General features: G+C 42.9%; 1 long non-coding RNA gene across 1 annotated transcript; it reads left to right on the forward strand.

Moving 5' to 3' along the window:
* The first annotated feature begins 1,377 nt into the window (after positions 1–1,377).
* Positions 1,378–8,583, forward strand: LOC132886502 (uncharacterized). Its single transcript, XR_009654704.1, has 3 exons — positions 1,378–1,540; positions 3,212–3,301; positions 5,095–8,583. It is a non-coding gene; the product is annotated as an uncharacterized LOC132886502 (long non-coding RNA).
* The last annotated feature ends 8,528 nt before the right edge of the window (positions 8,584–17,111 follow it).

Genomic DNA, 17,111 nt, shown 5'->3' on the forward strand with positions numbered 1-17,111 from the left:
TTAAGTGAGACCATTTTCAATGAGTTAAACTTGAAATCATTCATTTTCGATGAAAAAAATCTCATCTCATCTCATTATCTCTAGCCGCTTTATCCTGTTCTACAGGGTCGCAGGCAAGCTGGAGCCTATCCCAGCTGACTACGGGCGAAAGGCGGGGTACACCCTGGACAAGTCGCCAGGTCATCACAGGGCTGACACATAGACACAGACAACCATTCACGCTCACATTCACACCTACGGTCAATTTAGAGTCACCAGTTACCCTAACCTGCATGTCTTTGGACTGTGGGGGAAACCGGAGCACCCGGAGGAAACCCACGCAGACACGGGGAGAACATGCAAACTCCACACAGAAAGGCCCTTGCCGGCCCCGGGGCTCGAACCCAGGACCTTCTTGCTGTGAGGCGACAGCGCTAACCACTACACCACCGTGCCGCCGATGAAAAAAATAAAATATAAAAAAATAAGAGCACAATGTCTGGAGAACAAAGAAATGAGATAATGTAAGCCTTAAAAAAAGGCTTGCTTGTGCAAATGCCTCAAAAGTGTGAACGAGTTTTTTAAAGTTTAGGCACCAGTAATCAATTTAAGTAACTATAACTGAAATGCATTAAATAACAAATTTGTCTAACAGTCTAACAAGTGGTTTATAACAAACTTTTCTATTTTTTTCTCCCTTAATGGAAAAAAAGAGAACATTCAGCTTTGAAGCTGGAGAGATAGGGACAAACCTATGGGTGTCTCAAAAGACATCTTTCACTGAGTCAGCGGTGATTTTCTTTCCTTCGATGATCACATCAGGACCACGCCATGCAGTCTTTCTTCCATCTTTGCGGGCTTTTTCAACCAGTGGCCAAAGTTTCTTTTGACGCTGTCTTTCCCCATATGTCAGATCCTCCGCAAGTCGAAGCTTTTTCTCCCTCATCATGGTGGTGGTCATCGAAGTTTTCCATATTTTCTGCCTGATGGTGCGCATGGGGGGCGGCACGGTGGTGTAGTGGTTAGCGCTGTCGCCTCACAGCAAGAAGGTCCGGGTTCGAGCCCCGTGGCCGGCGAGGGCCTTTCTGTGTGGAGTTTGCATGTTCTCCCCGTGTCTGCGTGGGTTTCCTCCGGGTGCTCCGGTTTCCCCCACAGTCCAAAGCCATGCAGGTTAGGTTAACTGGTGACTCTAAATTGACCGTAGGTGTGAATGTGAGTGTGAATGGTTGTCTGTGTCTATGTGTCAGCCCTGTGATGACCTGGTGACTTGTCCAGGGTGTACCCCGCCTTTCGCCCGTAGTCAGCTGGGATAGGCTCCAGCTTGCCTGCGACCCTGTAGAACAGGATAAAGCGGCTAGAGATAATGAGATGAGATGAGATGAGGTGCGCATGGTGAATTGGATAATCACAGGACGAGGGCTCCTGTCATCTCTGGGGCGTCCAACTCGGTGAATCGTGTCGACGAGAAAGCCAAGCTTGTTTTTTTCATCTGGAGCCATTTGTCCAAAAATCTGAAAGATCTGTTTTCTTCGATCTTCCGTGGACTCATTGGTGGATTCCGGTAGGTTGAAAAGTTTCAGATTCCAGCGTCGGCTGTAACGCTCTGCTTCTTCAATTTTTTCATCCTGTTCACCGAGCCGGCGACTCATCACTTGCATCTTGTCAATGTTTGTCTTTGCCATGTGTTCGATACCTTCAATGTTTTCTTTGATAGCCACAATCTCTTCAGTGTTTTGGCTTATCTTTTGTTCGAGAGATATGAACCTGCTCGTTAAGTGTTGGACAGCTTTTAGTATGTCTGCATTGGCTGCCTCATCGTTATCTCTTGAGCATGTTTTCTTGGAGTTAGGGCTTGAGATAGGAGTATCAGGTAAAGGAGAGCATAAGCGGAGCGGACAATCATCATTCCAGTCCATCAAAATGTTCCCCTTCTTTTCTTTCACTAGTTTTGTCATGTTGCTGTCTTAGCATTTGGCTAGTTAGCCCGTTTGCGTTAGCTCAAAGAAGAGGGAGAAAAAAAAAGTCCGTGTAGGCTATTGTTAGGTTTATATAAGTATTATTCTTGACCAAGAAGGCAGTAATATATTTGTGACAAAATTAACGATTAATTTCTGTCAGTTAAAATGACCTTCTGTCTCGGCTGGACATTGTTTGGGGACATTTTGTTTATGTTTGATATGAAATGTGTATTATTGATCAGATATGTGTCTAAACGGCGCCTGGAGGTCTACATATGATGTCAGACACACCAACACAGGGCGGCACGGTGGTGTAGTGGTTAGCGCTGTCGCCTCACAGCAAGAAGGTCCTGGGTTCGAGCCCCGGGGCCGGCGAGGGCCTTTCTGTGTGGAGTTTGCATGTTGTCCGTGTGGGTTTCCTCCGGGTGCTCCGGTTTCCCCCACAGTCCAAAGACATGCAGGTTAGGTTAACTGGTGACTCTAAATTGACCGTAGGTGTGAATGTGAGTGTGAATGGTTGTCTGTGTCTATGTGTCAGCCCTGTGATGACCTGGCGACTTGTCCAGGGTGTACCCCACCTTTCGCCCGTAGTCAGCTGGGATAGGCTCCAGCTTGCCTGCGACCCTGTAGAACAGGATAAAGCGGCTAGAGATAATGAGATGAGATGACACACCAACACACACTCACAGCTGCATATCCAATGATTGAATGTAGTTTTATAATTACAGAATATAATTTAGGATTGTTAAGACTTTATGTGTAGTGTAGTGACAAAGTGTAAATGTTATGTGCTCTTTTATCATCGTGGGAATTGATTATAGCTCTAAATAAATATTGAAGTGGGTTTTTTTTGTTAAAAAGAATCCGTATAACTTTATTTGTACGCCCGTATACTATGTTTATTGAATCAAATCCGTATAAAATACGGACATTCTGTATAAGTTGACATGGGTGTGCATTTTAATCTCAACGAAAGCTTCACTGAATCGATTCTTTAGAACAAACTCGTATGCGTGTGAATCAATTTACTTGATTCACTCTTGATTCTTGACTCAGAAACTACGGAAACCTTATTTGTATTCCTGTTTTCAAATTGTAAGCAATAATCACTCTTTCATGCTGCATGAAATTAAAGTATGAACTTTCCTCAAACCATTACGTGTGCATGAACTCAACAAATGCAGTCCATGCGTCTGTATCGATTCGCTTGATCGAGTCATTTATGTTTCGTCCTGAAAAAGATCCGAATCATTTGTGAATCTCATCACTGTTAGAAATCCAAGAGAAGAGATCGTCTTCCCTTAACACAGAATGGAATCATCAGAGGAAAAATCTGCTTCTTAATCAGTTAGTTTCAGCGTTTGGTGAGTATTTTATTGGTGAGCATCTGTATTTTATTTTATATTCATTGTGTGTTGATAGTTCGAAACTTGTAACTGGAAAGTCACGAGTGGTCCGCGAGCAGTCTACAAGACTATTAATGTGTTTTAATAATTAATAGTGCAGCTATTAATGCAGTTTCATGTCTAGATCTTATAAATGATGAATACGAAGTATGTGACGGCAAAATAACATTAGAACTCCAGTTCCCATGATGTTTGTGAACTGGGCATGCGCACTGGATAAAAGAAAAAGCAGCTCTTTAGGGCAAAACTCTCGTCTCATCAGATTTGGGCAGTAATTCTATGCGTTCAGACCTTAAATAATGAAATAACTGTACAAGCAAATACAACACAAAAAAAAAAACATTTTTAAAACATTCACTTAAATTAAACAGACATGGTAAAAACAGAAGAAATATATTTAAGGCTTAGAGTTTGATTAATTCAGCCAAATCAAATATCACTTTCAGATTTGAAGATATTTATCAGGAATCATTTTTAAAATATTGAGTGTTATACCACTTCCTGTTTAAAGGCATAATAAAAGGCATCAAATATATTCACCCTACGTGTGAATGGAAATGCCGAAAAGTTTAATGTTGATCTAAAACATTTAAAACTGATCGTGTAGTGGTATTTTTATTAATCATATGTAATTCTAACCTTTAAATATCCTATATACTCCTGTTTCTAACGCGTTTTAGTGAAATGTGGACTTGTCTTGTCTGGGAAGCATGAAATTAGTTCAACAGCGAGCTAACCCGCTTTTTACTTCATTGTTGACATTTTTTTGAATAATTGTCGTCATAATATTTAATAATATATAATATTTTGAATAATTGTTCCGTCTCTATAGTCTCTCTCTCTTTTTCAGTCAGCATTGAGATAAGGCTCCCAGACTGTTACAGATAGCCATAATATAAACAAACAACTCATGCAAGAACAGCAGGCAAAGACAGCCACAGAAATCTGCAATGGGCAGAGAAAATCATTATTTTTGGCACTCTCTCACAATAATAAATTTAATAAGTAATCTCTTTATATTACTAGGTAAATTCCATATACATAAAGTCAAAATGTCCAAGATAACCAATTCTTATTCTCATTAATACTGTTAATTGAATTAAAATTTATTTTGAGTCTCTGTCACATATCGAATCCAACAAAGAGTGCTTATCAGCTATTCAATTTTATTCAAATTACATTCAGTGAAATTGTTTGTCATTTCAATTTGCCCTGTTTTTTTATCTCCTTCTTTCTTTAAACTTATTGCTACTTATGAGGCTAAGCTTAACCATGTTCCTCCTAATTTCGAACTATTGATATGAAATGCTCTGATTAACTGTTTGCTGAGTTTTAAACCTCCATACTTTTGCCTTTAAAAACCACAGAGGATATGGAATGGATAGGCTTTTAATGTATTTAGTTAACCATAATTTTTTCAGCAAGAAACAGAGTTAACAGAGTTAAGTTGTTTATGTTAAGCAGTACCTCTCTCTCGGGCGGCACGGTGGTGTAGTGGTTAGTGCTGTCGCCTCACAGCAAGAAGGTCCGGGTTCGAGCCCCATGGCCGGCGAGGGCCTTTCTGTGCGGAGTTTGCATGTTCTCCCCGTGTCCACGTGGGTTTCCTCCGGGTGCTCCGGTTTCCCCCACAGTCCAAAGACATGCAGGTTAGGTTAACTGGTGACTCTAAATTGACCGTAGGTGTGAATGTGAGTGTGAATGGTTGTCTGTGTCTATGTGTCAGCCCTGTGATGACCTGGCGACTTGTCCAGGGTGTACCCCACCTTTCTCCCGTAGACAGCTGGGATAGGCTCCAGCTTGCCTGCGACCCTGTAGAAGGATAAAGTGGCTAGAGATAATGAGAATGAGATGAGATGAGTACCTCTCTCTCTTTGGACCGATGTCATCCTACAGTCTCTTCTCGAGCAAGGCATGGTGAGACACTTTACACAAGATTTATGTAAGATTAATGAATTGATTGTTTCTTCTGTAATATCACAGGTTCCTGCTCATCATTGCTGTTTTCCATTAATGATCTCTGTTCTGCCTTTTTCTGCCTTTTTTCCATGCACATGAGGAGATAGCGTTTGGACTCAAGGTTTCATTTGACTCTCCTGCTGTTTTTTTTCAGCTGTAATTCATAACGTACTCTGTGACCGTCTCCCTCCCTTAGGACTCTGTGGTCTGTGTGTTCTGGTATCTGCTGAGTCACCAGAAATCTGCCAAGACACTGACACTTGCACCTGCTCCAACATCTGGCGCACAAGGGCTTTAAGGTTTTCAGGACCAAGCTGCAATAATGCATGGACACTTAAATATTTGAACTTTTGAAGTTTTGAACTTTCTCAAGGCTGTCATTCTAGACACAAAACGCCCTGCAACTAAACATGCACTGATGTCTTTTCTGGGTCAGAAAATGGATCCCTGACTGCTCTTTATATGACAAGCTTCTCCGTTCTGCAATCTCTCATCACGATCCACTGCAACATCCTTTGACCTGGACTGACGCTATGGTGGTTGCTTATCACTCCCTCAGAAGCACCCTTTGTTCCGCCCCTGGGTTACCTGCTCACTTCAAGCCCTTCCACCTCTATGCCTGTGAACACCAAGGCACAGCCTCTGGGGAGCATGGGGGGGGAGGGGGGGAAATGCATCATTGTGCGTTTTTATCCAAAACATTAGACATTGTTGCTCAAGGCTTACCTGTGTGTCTGGGGGCTGTCTCCGCATGTGCTTTGATGGTTTTAGATGCGGAAAAATTGGTTTTGTCTTACCCACTGATCTTGCACTCGTCACATCAAGTTAAACAGGTGTTGCAAAATTTACAGACCCATTAAATTAATTTATCAGTAATTTAATTGATAATTAAATTAACATATGACTATTTATTCTCTGTTCTACTAACAATCTCAAAATTTGTGTCACATCCTCTTTTGATAATGTAGGTCACGCTCTCGCACACTTCCTTAATTCTCAGGATGACACTTGGGATGACATTAATATTGTCTGTCTAAAAATCGTACATACTACTAGTATCAGGTCTGATCTCTCCTCCAGCCCTCTAGGGATGGGGGAAGTACTCTTTGTTGATGGTTCTTGTTCTACACGGTTCTTGTTTTATAATTTATGATATTTATCATACCTCTGTGGTTATTCTGTGTGTTCAATCAATATCAGCCTGATATTCTGCATGAGACATATGCTCTTCCTTTCTCATTTGATTTTTGTCATCTTGATTGTGGACAAATTCTCTAAATGGGTAGAAGTTTTTCCCTGTTCTCGAGAGAACGTGAAGGTAGTTCACTCGTACTCTGGCAAAAGAAATAATACCTAGTTATAATAATAATAATGATACATTTTATTTATGAGTGCCTTTCAAGGTACCTAAGAACACTGGACAGTAAAAAAGAAAAACAAACAATAAAAGCAGAACAATAAAATAACAACATTAAAATAATAAGAAATCAATAATAATAATTATTGTTATAGTTATGGGGTTTCAAATGCCATAGACTCAGACAAAGTGTCACTTCAAAAGTCACACTACTAATGCTTTCTCTGTGTCCCGAGAATCTCTGTTCTCTCTCTCTGTCTCTCTATTTCTGAGCTCTACACAGATTCGACTGAGAATCCTCAAGACGTTGTGAACAAAGAGGGGAAGAGATCTTGCGCCCCGTTTGGAACCAATCATCCTCACTACAACCATGACAGTCCTCATCACGGGTTTCGTGACTTCATTGTTGCTCGGGGCAGGGCTACCCGCCCGAGCCTTCGTGACTGCTTCATCTTTGCTCGGGGCAGGGTTACCCGCCCGAGCCTTCTGGACTTCATTGCTCGGAGCAGGGTTACCCGCTCGAGCTGGACTTCGAGACAACATCTTCTGGACTAACTTCACTAACTGGACTGCACAAGTGCACACCACACGAATGTGTTATGTCTTTCATCTGATGCCATCTTCTACTATTATTACACATCTCTATGCTCTGAAACTCTGTATTCTTACAGGACTCTGTTCTCACTATAGGTCGATATGCCCTATAATTCCCTTATAGTACCCTTCTAATTTCATTTTTCCCTCACTGTTTGAGAACAAATTACTCTGAAGGAAGTAGCGTGTATTTGGGACGAATTAAGAGGTTTTGAGTTTCTCTAAGCTCTGGTGAGGTGGGACAAGGACTGATCGGGCATGCCCGCCCTCTGAGCACCAATATACGTCAAGAAGGGCAAAGATTAACTCGATTAATTCTCGATGTAATCACATATATGATCATGAGGTGATAATGATCAAATATGATCCTAGGATTTGATAATAGTGATACTATTATCAAAGGGGGGGGGATTGTTAGGTTTATATAAGTATTATTCTTGGCCAAGAAGGCAGTAATTTATTAAAACGGTGACAAAATTAAGGATGAACTTCGGTCCAGTTAAAATGACCTTCTGTCTCGGCTGGACATTGTTTGGGAACATTTTGTTTATGTTTGATATGAAATGTGTATTATTGATCAGATATGTGTCTAAACGGCGCCTGGAGGTCTACATATGATGTCAGACACACCAACAGACACTCACAGCTGAATATCCAATGATTGAATGTAGTTTTATAATTACAGAATATAACAGGATTGTTAAGACTTTATGATTCTAATGTTAAAGATTTTATGAGTTTAATCCTGAATCCTGTCCTCCAGTGAAGTAGCATTTCTTTGCTTTGCCAGACATATTCTTATTTTTCTTATTTTTCATATGACTGTTTTGTTTGTTTGTTCTTATTTTGTTTATAACATATAACATATATTTATAACATATCTTTGTTAAAATTGTTTGTTATTTTGCTTATGATTGTCTTACTACATATTGCTGAAATCAAGATGTAATTTGCTGACTTAGCACAAGACACACATTCATGTGTTAAGAGTTTTGATTTTAATATTTTTAGCTTTTCATCTTTTAGCTTTTAGATCCTTTAAAACTATTGCTGTTTAAATTGGTATTAATGTCTGATGTAGTTTTCTTTGACTAGACTTCGTAGACTAGATATATTATCTGTGTTTAAGTACATAGTGCCCTGACCTGAAGGGGGGTACGTAAGCAATGACCTTTAAGATGTCTGAACAATGAAGTAATTAAGACCTGCTCATATACACACATACATTCGACAGACACAATAGCCGTTTGGAGAGATTATGATTTGTTATAAAAGGTGTTTGTAATCTTTCATCTTTGGCGAGAATACTGTGATTAAACAGCAGTTAAACTGATCTCTGGTTCTCTGTTTTTTTGCGGTGTTCCGTCCCAGACGTCTGGGTGGTACGAGGGTGGGGGTCCCGAGAAATAAGTTGACCGATTGACTGTTTCAGACTGGGTTGAACCCTAACAGGGTCTTTACCCAAATAAACAGGGACTGTTCACCATACAAGCACCTTTCACACTCACCATGAGCGAACTGACTGCATATGATGAATAGCGTGCCAAAAAAACGAAAAAAAGTCCTCCTTATGGGAGTGAACGAAATAAGGTGGAAACAAAATATTCACGTTACGATAGGGTGACCAGATTTCCCTAGTCTGAAACCGGGACACTTTTGCGCGCAACCATGCTCGTGCACGCGCACCTTTTTTTCAAGTAAATGTGACACTCAGAGAGGTGCTCTTATCATTTTGTTGAAGCTGTGAGGGAATTTTTAATGGATGAACATTATTATTCTCTGTGTTTCTGTGTGTTGAGCTCAAGTGGCCTATACTGAGAAAGATGTTTTTCCTATGTTGTAATTGCTTTTCTGTGGCCTTGGTGGTAATGAGCAGGGTGCTTGAGTTCATCCTAGCTTGCATCTTCTCATGATGTAACCACCTTTCCTGACCTTGGTGGTGATAAGCAGGGTGCCTGAGTTCTCATAACTACGCATCCGCCCGCACGCCAGGTGCACGCTCTAACAAAGCTTCATAGAAAATCTTGAGCCAATCACGTGAAGACACAAGCAGTGAGCAAATGCTTTCAGAGTATAATAGATAACATTCCTAAAACACAACTCAGAGTGCGCGTACTTTCGGCATCATCAGAAGTGATGTCTTCTTCTATTCTTCTCTTTCCTTTCCTATTTTATATATCTTTTATATGATCTATAATAAATGACTGAAAAGACAACTGTTAAGCATTCTGAAGTGTTTATTAGAAATTTCCATTACAATTTGGTGTCCCCTGGGTGGGCCCTATGCGTCTGATCCTCGGACGACGGAACACTCCCAAGGCCACGGTGCGGAGCTGAGAACTCGGATGAGAGACCAGGCCATCAGGGCTCACCAAACCAGTAAGTGATAACTTTGCATTCTTGTGTAAGGAAATTAGTGGAAACAGTATTTAATGAATGATACAAGAAATCGACAGAGATTTGTCCTAGTATTTAAAGAATGATATAAGAGATGGACAGAGATTGTCCCAGTCAAGGAAGACTGATATAAGAGACGGACAGAAGTTTGTCCGAGCCCAGGAGGACTGCTAAGCTGTGGTACCATCAATATGTTTGCCGAAACGGATAAACACAATTTTGAGACAATAAACTGCGAGTAGTTTATTGGGTTGTGTAAGAGAATTATCTGCCCAAGTGACGACTGGGTAACGGCTCACCTACTTGAGCGAAGGAAGTACGGGTGCGTGTCTCGACGGACTCACGTTCAGCGATTCGTAACTGGGAAAGAATTGAATCTTGCTCCCTTTGTTCTGTGTGAACAACTGGCCCGTCGGAGGAACGGGATAGAGAGGTTCGATCACGAAGTAGCAAAGACACACCGGTGTGCACGCAAAATATTGATGAATTAACAGAGTACTGTCCTCCTCCAAATTCTGAAACAGAGAAACAGCTTTTGTACACATGCGCGAGTTGTCTTTGAGGTTGTTGTGTTAAATGATACCTACTTTGGTTTAAGGCAAATGTCAGATAAATTGTTTACTAATAAGAACATACCTAAAGGATTATTGTGTCGCATTTTTGGACATAGTCCAACTTGCTCTTCTTGTGATCCTGAAAAAACTCAGCCATTGTTGTCATAACCTATTGATATAACAGTGTACAATGAGGAACAGAAACAGTAAGTTAGGGAAAGAAAAGAAAAAGCAAGTAAGTGTGAAGCTACATGTGCTATAATAAGAATTGGATGTTCCTATGGCAGCCCAAACATCCAGTTTATGAAAACCTCGTATGGCGAGGATTGTTTGGCACAGTTTGACATATGGGTAAAGGACTTAGGATTCCCTGAGAAGGGCAGTTTTAGTCCCAGGCAGATAGGACAGTTAGAAGAAAGTTGAAACAGAAGGAAAAAGAAGAGTCTGCAGATAATGTTAAGTTCTTAGGGGACTGGAGGGTGTTTTCTGCATGGAAAGAAGAAACACTTAAGAGAGAGTACAAAAGAGAGAAACGACAGGCAGGGCTCTCACCCTCTTCTCAGTGTTTGAAATTTCAGATGGACCCTGACCTGGAGTCTGCCCCGCCACCCCAACACACACTGCCTCCTCAGCGAGGCGGAGCATCATTCCCACAAGCGCTTCACCCACAGAAAGGGGGAGAAGTCAAGACAAAGAAAAAAAAAGGAAAAAAAAAACTGAGCCTCTGGAATCTATCCCAGCCTACCAGCCGCCTCCAGCATCAGCGCCTCTCAGCGCTTCTCCGTCACACACGAGATCCGGTCTTGCATATGGTGATGGAAAAGACACCCTCCTGGACCTGACCACGTGCTCACCAGTGGGTCCACAAGGCCATAATCTAAAGTCTGAAGTCCTTCATCTTCCAATGATGGAAGTGGCTGGAGCTGACGGCGTGCTTTTAGTCCACAGACCCTGGATGACAGCTGATATCAAGGAAAGCATGGCTTCTCTTCCCAATGTGAGAGAGGTAGGAGGAAAGAGATTTGGTAACGAACTGTTGATATTTTGCAGAGAATTCCGACCGACCACCCATGAACTTCGCCGCCTACTCATGATCAAGATGGGTATAGATTGGAGCAAAGTTTCCAAAGAGTGGCCGGAAGCTGACCAGCGAATGACTACACCAGACTGGAGCATGGCTGGCAATGGTGAGTATAGAGATACCATCACTGCTCTCTGTGCTCGTCTGGACAGTACTTTTCCCTTGAACATAGACATTACTAAGATCAGTATGTGTAAGCAAGAAGATGTGAAGTGGTGTCAGCATTTTTTGCCCGTCTCACCGCCGTGCATGAGAAAAAAAAAAAAAAACACAGTGGCCTGACCAGACCCGTGAACCTGGCTGCAGTGGAGGGCACTCCTGAGTCTCACCAAGATCTAGCAGTACGCTGTGCATGCAGAAAAGCTGCTGAAAGAGAAGGAGAAGACAAAGTCGACACAAAGAGACCAAGATCTACACGCCGCCACTCTCACTCTTTTCCAGACTGTTCAGCCTGGAGAAAAAGGAACAAGAGGAGGAAGAGGTCGAAGTAGGGGCCGAGACAGGACAACCTGGAGTGACTCGTCCTGGATAAAAGGTGCAACCTGCTACAACTGCAATCAAAAGGGACACATTGCTCGAGATTGTCTCCACAGTAGCAGGCAGAGGCCCTGTGAGGAGTACAGCAAAGCAGACTGATGGGCGGACTCTGGGAACGGGCCCCACACAGAGAACAGGGGAGGTAACACACACACACCTGATGATGCACATACACATAGACAGGAGCATTCACATAATGTTAAACACATTAGTAGCAGCACCTGCATGCAACAGCAAGACTACACAGAAATGCCCGATACACCAGTCCAAATAAATACACCTGAAGTTGCATTAAGTTTGTTAAAATACACAACTACTCCCTTTTCTAAACTCCCTTGTATGCCCCTCACTGTGTGTGGGCATGTGTTAACCTTTTTAGTAGATTCTGGAGCAGCACACTCAGTGATACAACATGGGGTACTTCCAGTAGACCCACCGCTCAGCTCAAATTCTATTCAGACAGTGGGCATCTCAGGACGACCTGTAACCGAAACTTTCTCAGTCAACCTCCCGTGTGAAAGCGAGGGAGGAATAGTTACGTCCCACTCATTTCTCATCTCACATACATGTCCAGTAAATTTGTTAGCACATGATTTAATGTGCAAATTAGAAGTAAATCTCACATCCACTCCAGATGGACTAACTATTGAAGTAAGTGAAACGTGCGGTGTGCAGTATGGGTTTGGAAGCCCTCTGTATGTGTATGTCTGGCAGCTCTGCTCAGATCAACTCGCACAAACTCCAAAACACCTTGTACAGCTCGCACACTTGAACACCTCATCAGTTGACACAGATTATATGAAAGAGGAAGATTTGCATTGTACAGCACATGTTCACCAAGGGCAAGATGTAGAGTTTGAAAAGACTTGGTTTGCAGACCCCCATGCACGTGAAAGATTGACCCTCAAACTATGTATTGGTCTAAACATTATTGCGCTGTGCAGGTCCATTTTACTCGTTGTCCAAACAGCTGCATCAATGCTAATCGCAGTGTTCTCAAACATGTTATATGCAGCCTTGTGTCAGAGGACTCTGAGGTCGGCTGCTGCCAACATGATTTCTTTGACATCATTGATTCTATACCCCATGTCTCATTAGCAAAACCGCGAGCCGCCCATTGGAAAGACGTGGGGAAGTGGGTCAAGAAGTGTGCAGCCAATGACAATGAATGGTCCCGAACAGAGGACCCTAGTGTGTTGTTTTGTCAAAGGCTTGGGGTCTACAAGCAAAGTCAGGCTGTGTGTGTGCATGTTAAGCGCAGTGTAATACTAGCCACTGATGACCAGGGTCCTGGGGACCCCAGCCATAGTGGCCTGTTTGTCTCTGTTTCCACAGGCATAACTCCAGCAGAGGTGCACCCCAAATTGGCGGGAGTTCCAAATTCCGTTTGGGCAAAGGGTAAACATGATGTGGGCCTAATAAAGAATGCTGAACCAGTGGTGATCACCCCCAAATCAGATTTCAGTCCTAAACAGACCCAGTATCCACTCAAACCAGAAGCAATCGCAGGTATATGACCGGTCTTTGATTCGTTGCTGAAGGCAGATGTAATTGTCCCTTGCCAGGACTCTCCAGTGTGCACTCCTATTTTTTCCAGTTAAGAAGGCAAGAAAACCATCCCAGCCCGATGAGTGGAGGTTTGTCCAAGATCTGCAAGCAGTCAATGCTGCGGCTGTCCCGCGCGCGCCTGACGTCCCTAAAGAGCGCTCTGCAGACCACACCCACTCTGGGACTGCCTGACCCCAGTAAACCATTTGTTCAAACTGTAGATGAAAAGAAGGGTTTTATGACCTCTGTTCTTTTGCAGAAACACGGGGATAGATTGAGACCTGTAGCTTACTTCTCCAGCAGGGTGGATCCAGTGGCGGCTGGACTTCCTGTTTGCCTGTGTGCAGTTGCTGCAGCTGAAAAGGTGGTAACTGCTTCCAGAAATATTGTGGCGTACTCTAACCTCACCCTTTTGGTCCCACATGCTGTCTCCCCGCTTCTGTTGGAGAAAAGCACAGAGGATGATCAGCACAGAGATGGTTGAAGTATAACACTGTCATACTTGATATGCCTAACATCATTGTGAAATGTTGTTCTGTTCTGAATTCTGCCTCTCTTCTCCCTACAGAGGACGATGGAGAACCACATGACTGTGTAGCTCTCACTAACGATTTTTGTTCCCCCAGGGCAGATTTAAAGAGCGACCCTTTGGAAAATCCAGACATGATCCTCTATGTGGATGGTTCAGCCTCCAGAGACCCAGAGACGGGAAAGAACAAAGTAGGTTTTGCCGTAGTCTCAGATCACGAGGTCCTCAAGGCGTCACGTCTGCTCTCGAACCTGTCAACGCAGGCTGCAGAGCTCTGTGCCCTCATTGAGGCGTGCAAATTGGCAGCAGGGCAATCTGTCAATATTTTTACGGACAGTAGGTATGCATTTGGCGTTGTGCACGATTTTGGCACCATTTGGAAACATAGAAATTTTCTCACTAGCACAGGATCTCCCATTGCACATCATAAACTGGTCTCTGAGTTGTTGGATGCTGTTCTACTCCCTAGAGCCATTGCTGTGTGTACAGTAAGTGTGCTGCCCATACTAACAATACTGATCTTGTGTCTCAAGGGAATGCCAGGGTGGACGCGGCAGCTAAGTGTGCAGCCTCGGCTTCCAGTTCACCCTCTAACCTTGCCTTTCCTCAGGTTTCTACCCTTTGTTTACAGCTAGCGGACCTTCAGAGCACTGCCACCCAGGACGAGAGACGAGTCTGGAAACAGGCGGGCTGTATCCTTGCAAACTCGGTCTGGGCTTGTCCCTCAGGCCATCCCTGTCTACCAAAATACATGTTCCCTTTCTATGCAAAATTGGCACATGGGCTCACCCATGTGTCAAAAGGGGGGATGGTAGCAGAAGTAACAAAGAGATGGTTCACAAAGGGGTTTTCAAATTATGCTGCGAAATTTTGCAAGCAATGCTTGATATGTGCACAACATAATGCAGATCAAGGTATCAAACTAACTCAAGCAGCACACCCAATACCAGACAAACCATTTGATCACTTCCAAATGGACTTCATTGAACTGACACTTAGAGAGGGAAAATGGGTCACTTAAAAATAAACTAAGCAAAGCTTGTGCAGAAACAGGGCTAGGATGGACAAAGGTCCTCCCTGTAGCACTCACACAAATGAGGATGCAAACTAGGCCTAAACATGGGTTAAGCCCATTCGAAATTCTGTTTGGACGAGTACCCAACACGGGGATAGGGCCAGCTCAAGGAACACTGCCGGACACCACACTGTGTGATGATGCAATGTTGAATTACTGTGCAACGTTGTCCTCTGCTTTGAAATCTATCCACAAACAGGTAAAGAAGCACTTCCCAAACCCGCTGAGGGACCTCTGCATGATCTACAACCAGGGGATTGGATCGTGGTAAAGGACTTCCAACAAACCAAGTGGAACAAGCCACGGTGGAATAGCCCATTCCAGGTCCTGCTCACGACCCCAACGGCAGTGAAGGTCACAGGCAGAGTGACATGGATCCACGCTAGCCACTGCAGGAGGGTTCCTGAACTGGCTGAGCAGGAGGGAAAAGAAGGCCTAAGTGACCCAGACGCTGACTAAAGCTCGTGAGGAAGAAAGGCATCACTGCATGGAACAGTGCGAGTATCACATCAATCACGTATGCACCCTCAATAGGGAAGAGTGTTTCAGTGTCTAGCTGATAGATAAGTCTTAGGGTTTTGAGTTTCCTCCAAGTCCTGGTGAGGTGGGACGAGGGCTGATAGGGCGTGCCCGCCCTCTGAGCACCAATACATGTCAAGAAGGGCAAGGGTTAACTCGGTAACATTACTGAGGCACTGAACAAGATGCGCAAGGTTGCTGAACAATTACGAGCAGACGAACATGGAGGAGACAAAGACAGCTGGTGGCATTGGTTCAGTGGATGGAAGACTCTGATTCTATCCACCATACCGGTCCTGGGCTTAGTGATTGTGATGTTATGTTTGCTCCCTGTTCTCTGTCAATGTTGTATGTCTGTGTTTCAGAGGCAGCTGACAAATATTGGTTACCAGATGGTGAAAATAGACTCTGATGACTTGCCTGACTGGCCTCCAAACTCACATGAAGACTATAACCCACCATTCGATGACATCAGCACAGTTGACATGAAACTAGCCCTAACTTAAAACACTTTCATTATGATTGTTTCCTGTTCTATTATTCCTGATCTATGTATATGGCTTGCTAGCATTCATTTAAGATGTCTATGTCTTATAAAAACAGCCTTAGCATTATCCCTGTACACTCAATGACGTGTTAAGTCGAATCGCTCTGAGAACTCTTATCACTGAAACTGTGTACAGTTCTTTTCTTTCCTTTTAGTAATTTATCCTATAGGATAAAAAGGGGGGAATGTGACGGAATTTTTAATGGATGAACATTATTATTCTCTGTGTTTCTGTGTGTTGAGCTCAAGTGGCCTATACTGAGAAAGATGTTTTTTCCTATGTTGTAATTGCTTTTCTGTGGCCTTGGTGGTAATGAGCAGGGTGCTTGAGTTCATCCTAGCTTGCATCTTCTCATGATGTAACCACCTTTCCTGACCTTGGTGGTGATAAGCAGGGTGCCTGCGTTCTCATAACTACGCATCCGCCCGCACGCCAGGTGCACGCTCTTACAAAGCTTCATAGAAAATCTTGAGCCAATCACGTGAAGACACAAGCAGTGAGCAAATGCTTTCAGAGTATAATAGATAACATTCCTAAAACACAACTCAGAGTGCGCGTACTCTCGGCATCATCAGAAGTGATGTCTTCTTCTATTCTTCTCTTTCCTTTCCTATTTTATATATCTTTTATATGATCTATAATAAATGACTGAAAAGACAACTGTTAAGCGTTCTGAAGTGTTTATTAGAAATTTCCATTACAAAGCTCACATTTATCAACATCTCACATGAAATAAAACAAACAGGCATTTTGTTATCTAGTAGCATAGTGCTATACAGATCAGTTAAATTATGGTCAGACAACAGATTTTGTAATGGCTGAGAATAGGCCAGGCTACGTCCATAGGCCAAATTTAAACTGATTTATTCCACCTGTTTGTGAGAACACCAAGAAGAATGCATATGCACATGTAGGCTATATCTCTAAAATTGTATGCACTATAGCATGAACTTAAAAAGTAGATATGTGACCTCAACATAGCCTAGGTCGGAATCAACCTTACTAACCATTCCCCACAACTGAATGAATAAAGCAAGAAGATGTGTACAAAAGTGAACACTTTAATGGAAGGT

Source organism: Neoarius graeffei, chromosome 5, assembly GCF_027579695.1.
Source record: "Neoarius graeffei isolate fNeoGra1 chromosome 5, fNeoGra1.pri, whole genome shotgun sequence".
Classification (NCBI taxonomy): Eukaryota; Metazoa; Chordata; class Actinopteri; order Siluriformes; family Ariidae; genus Neoarius; species Neoarius graeffei.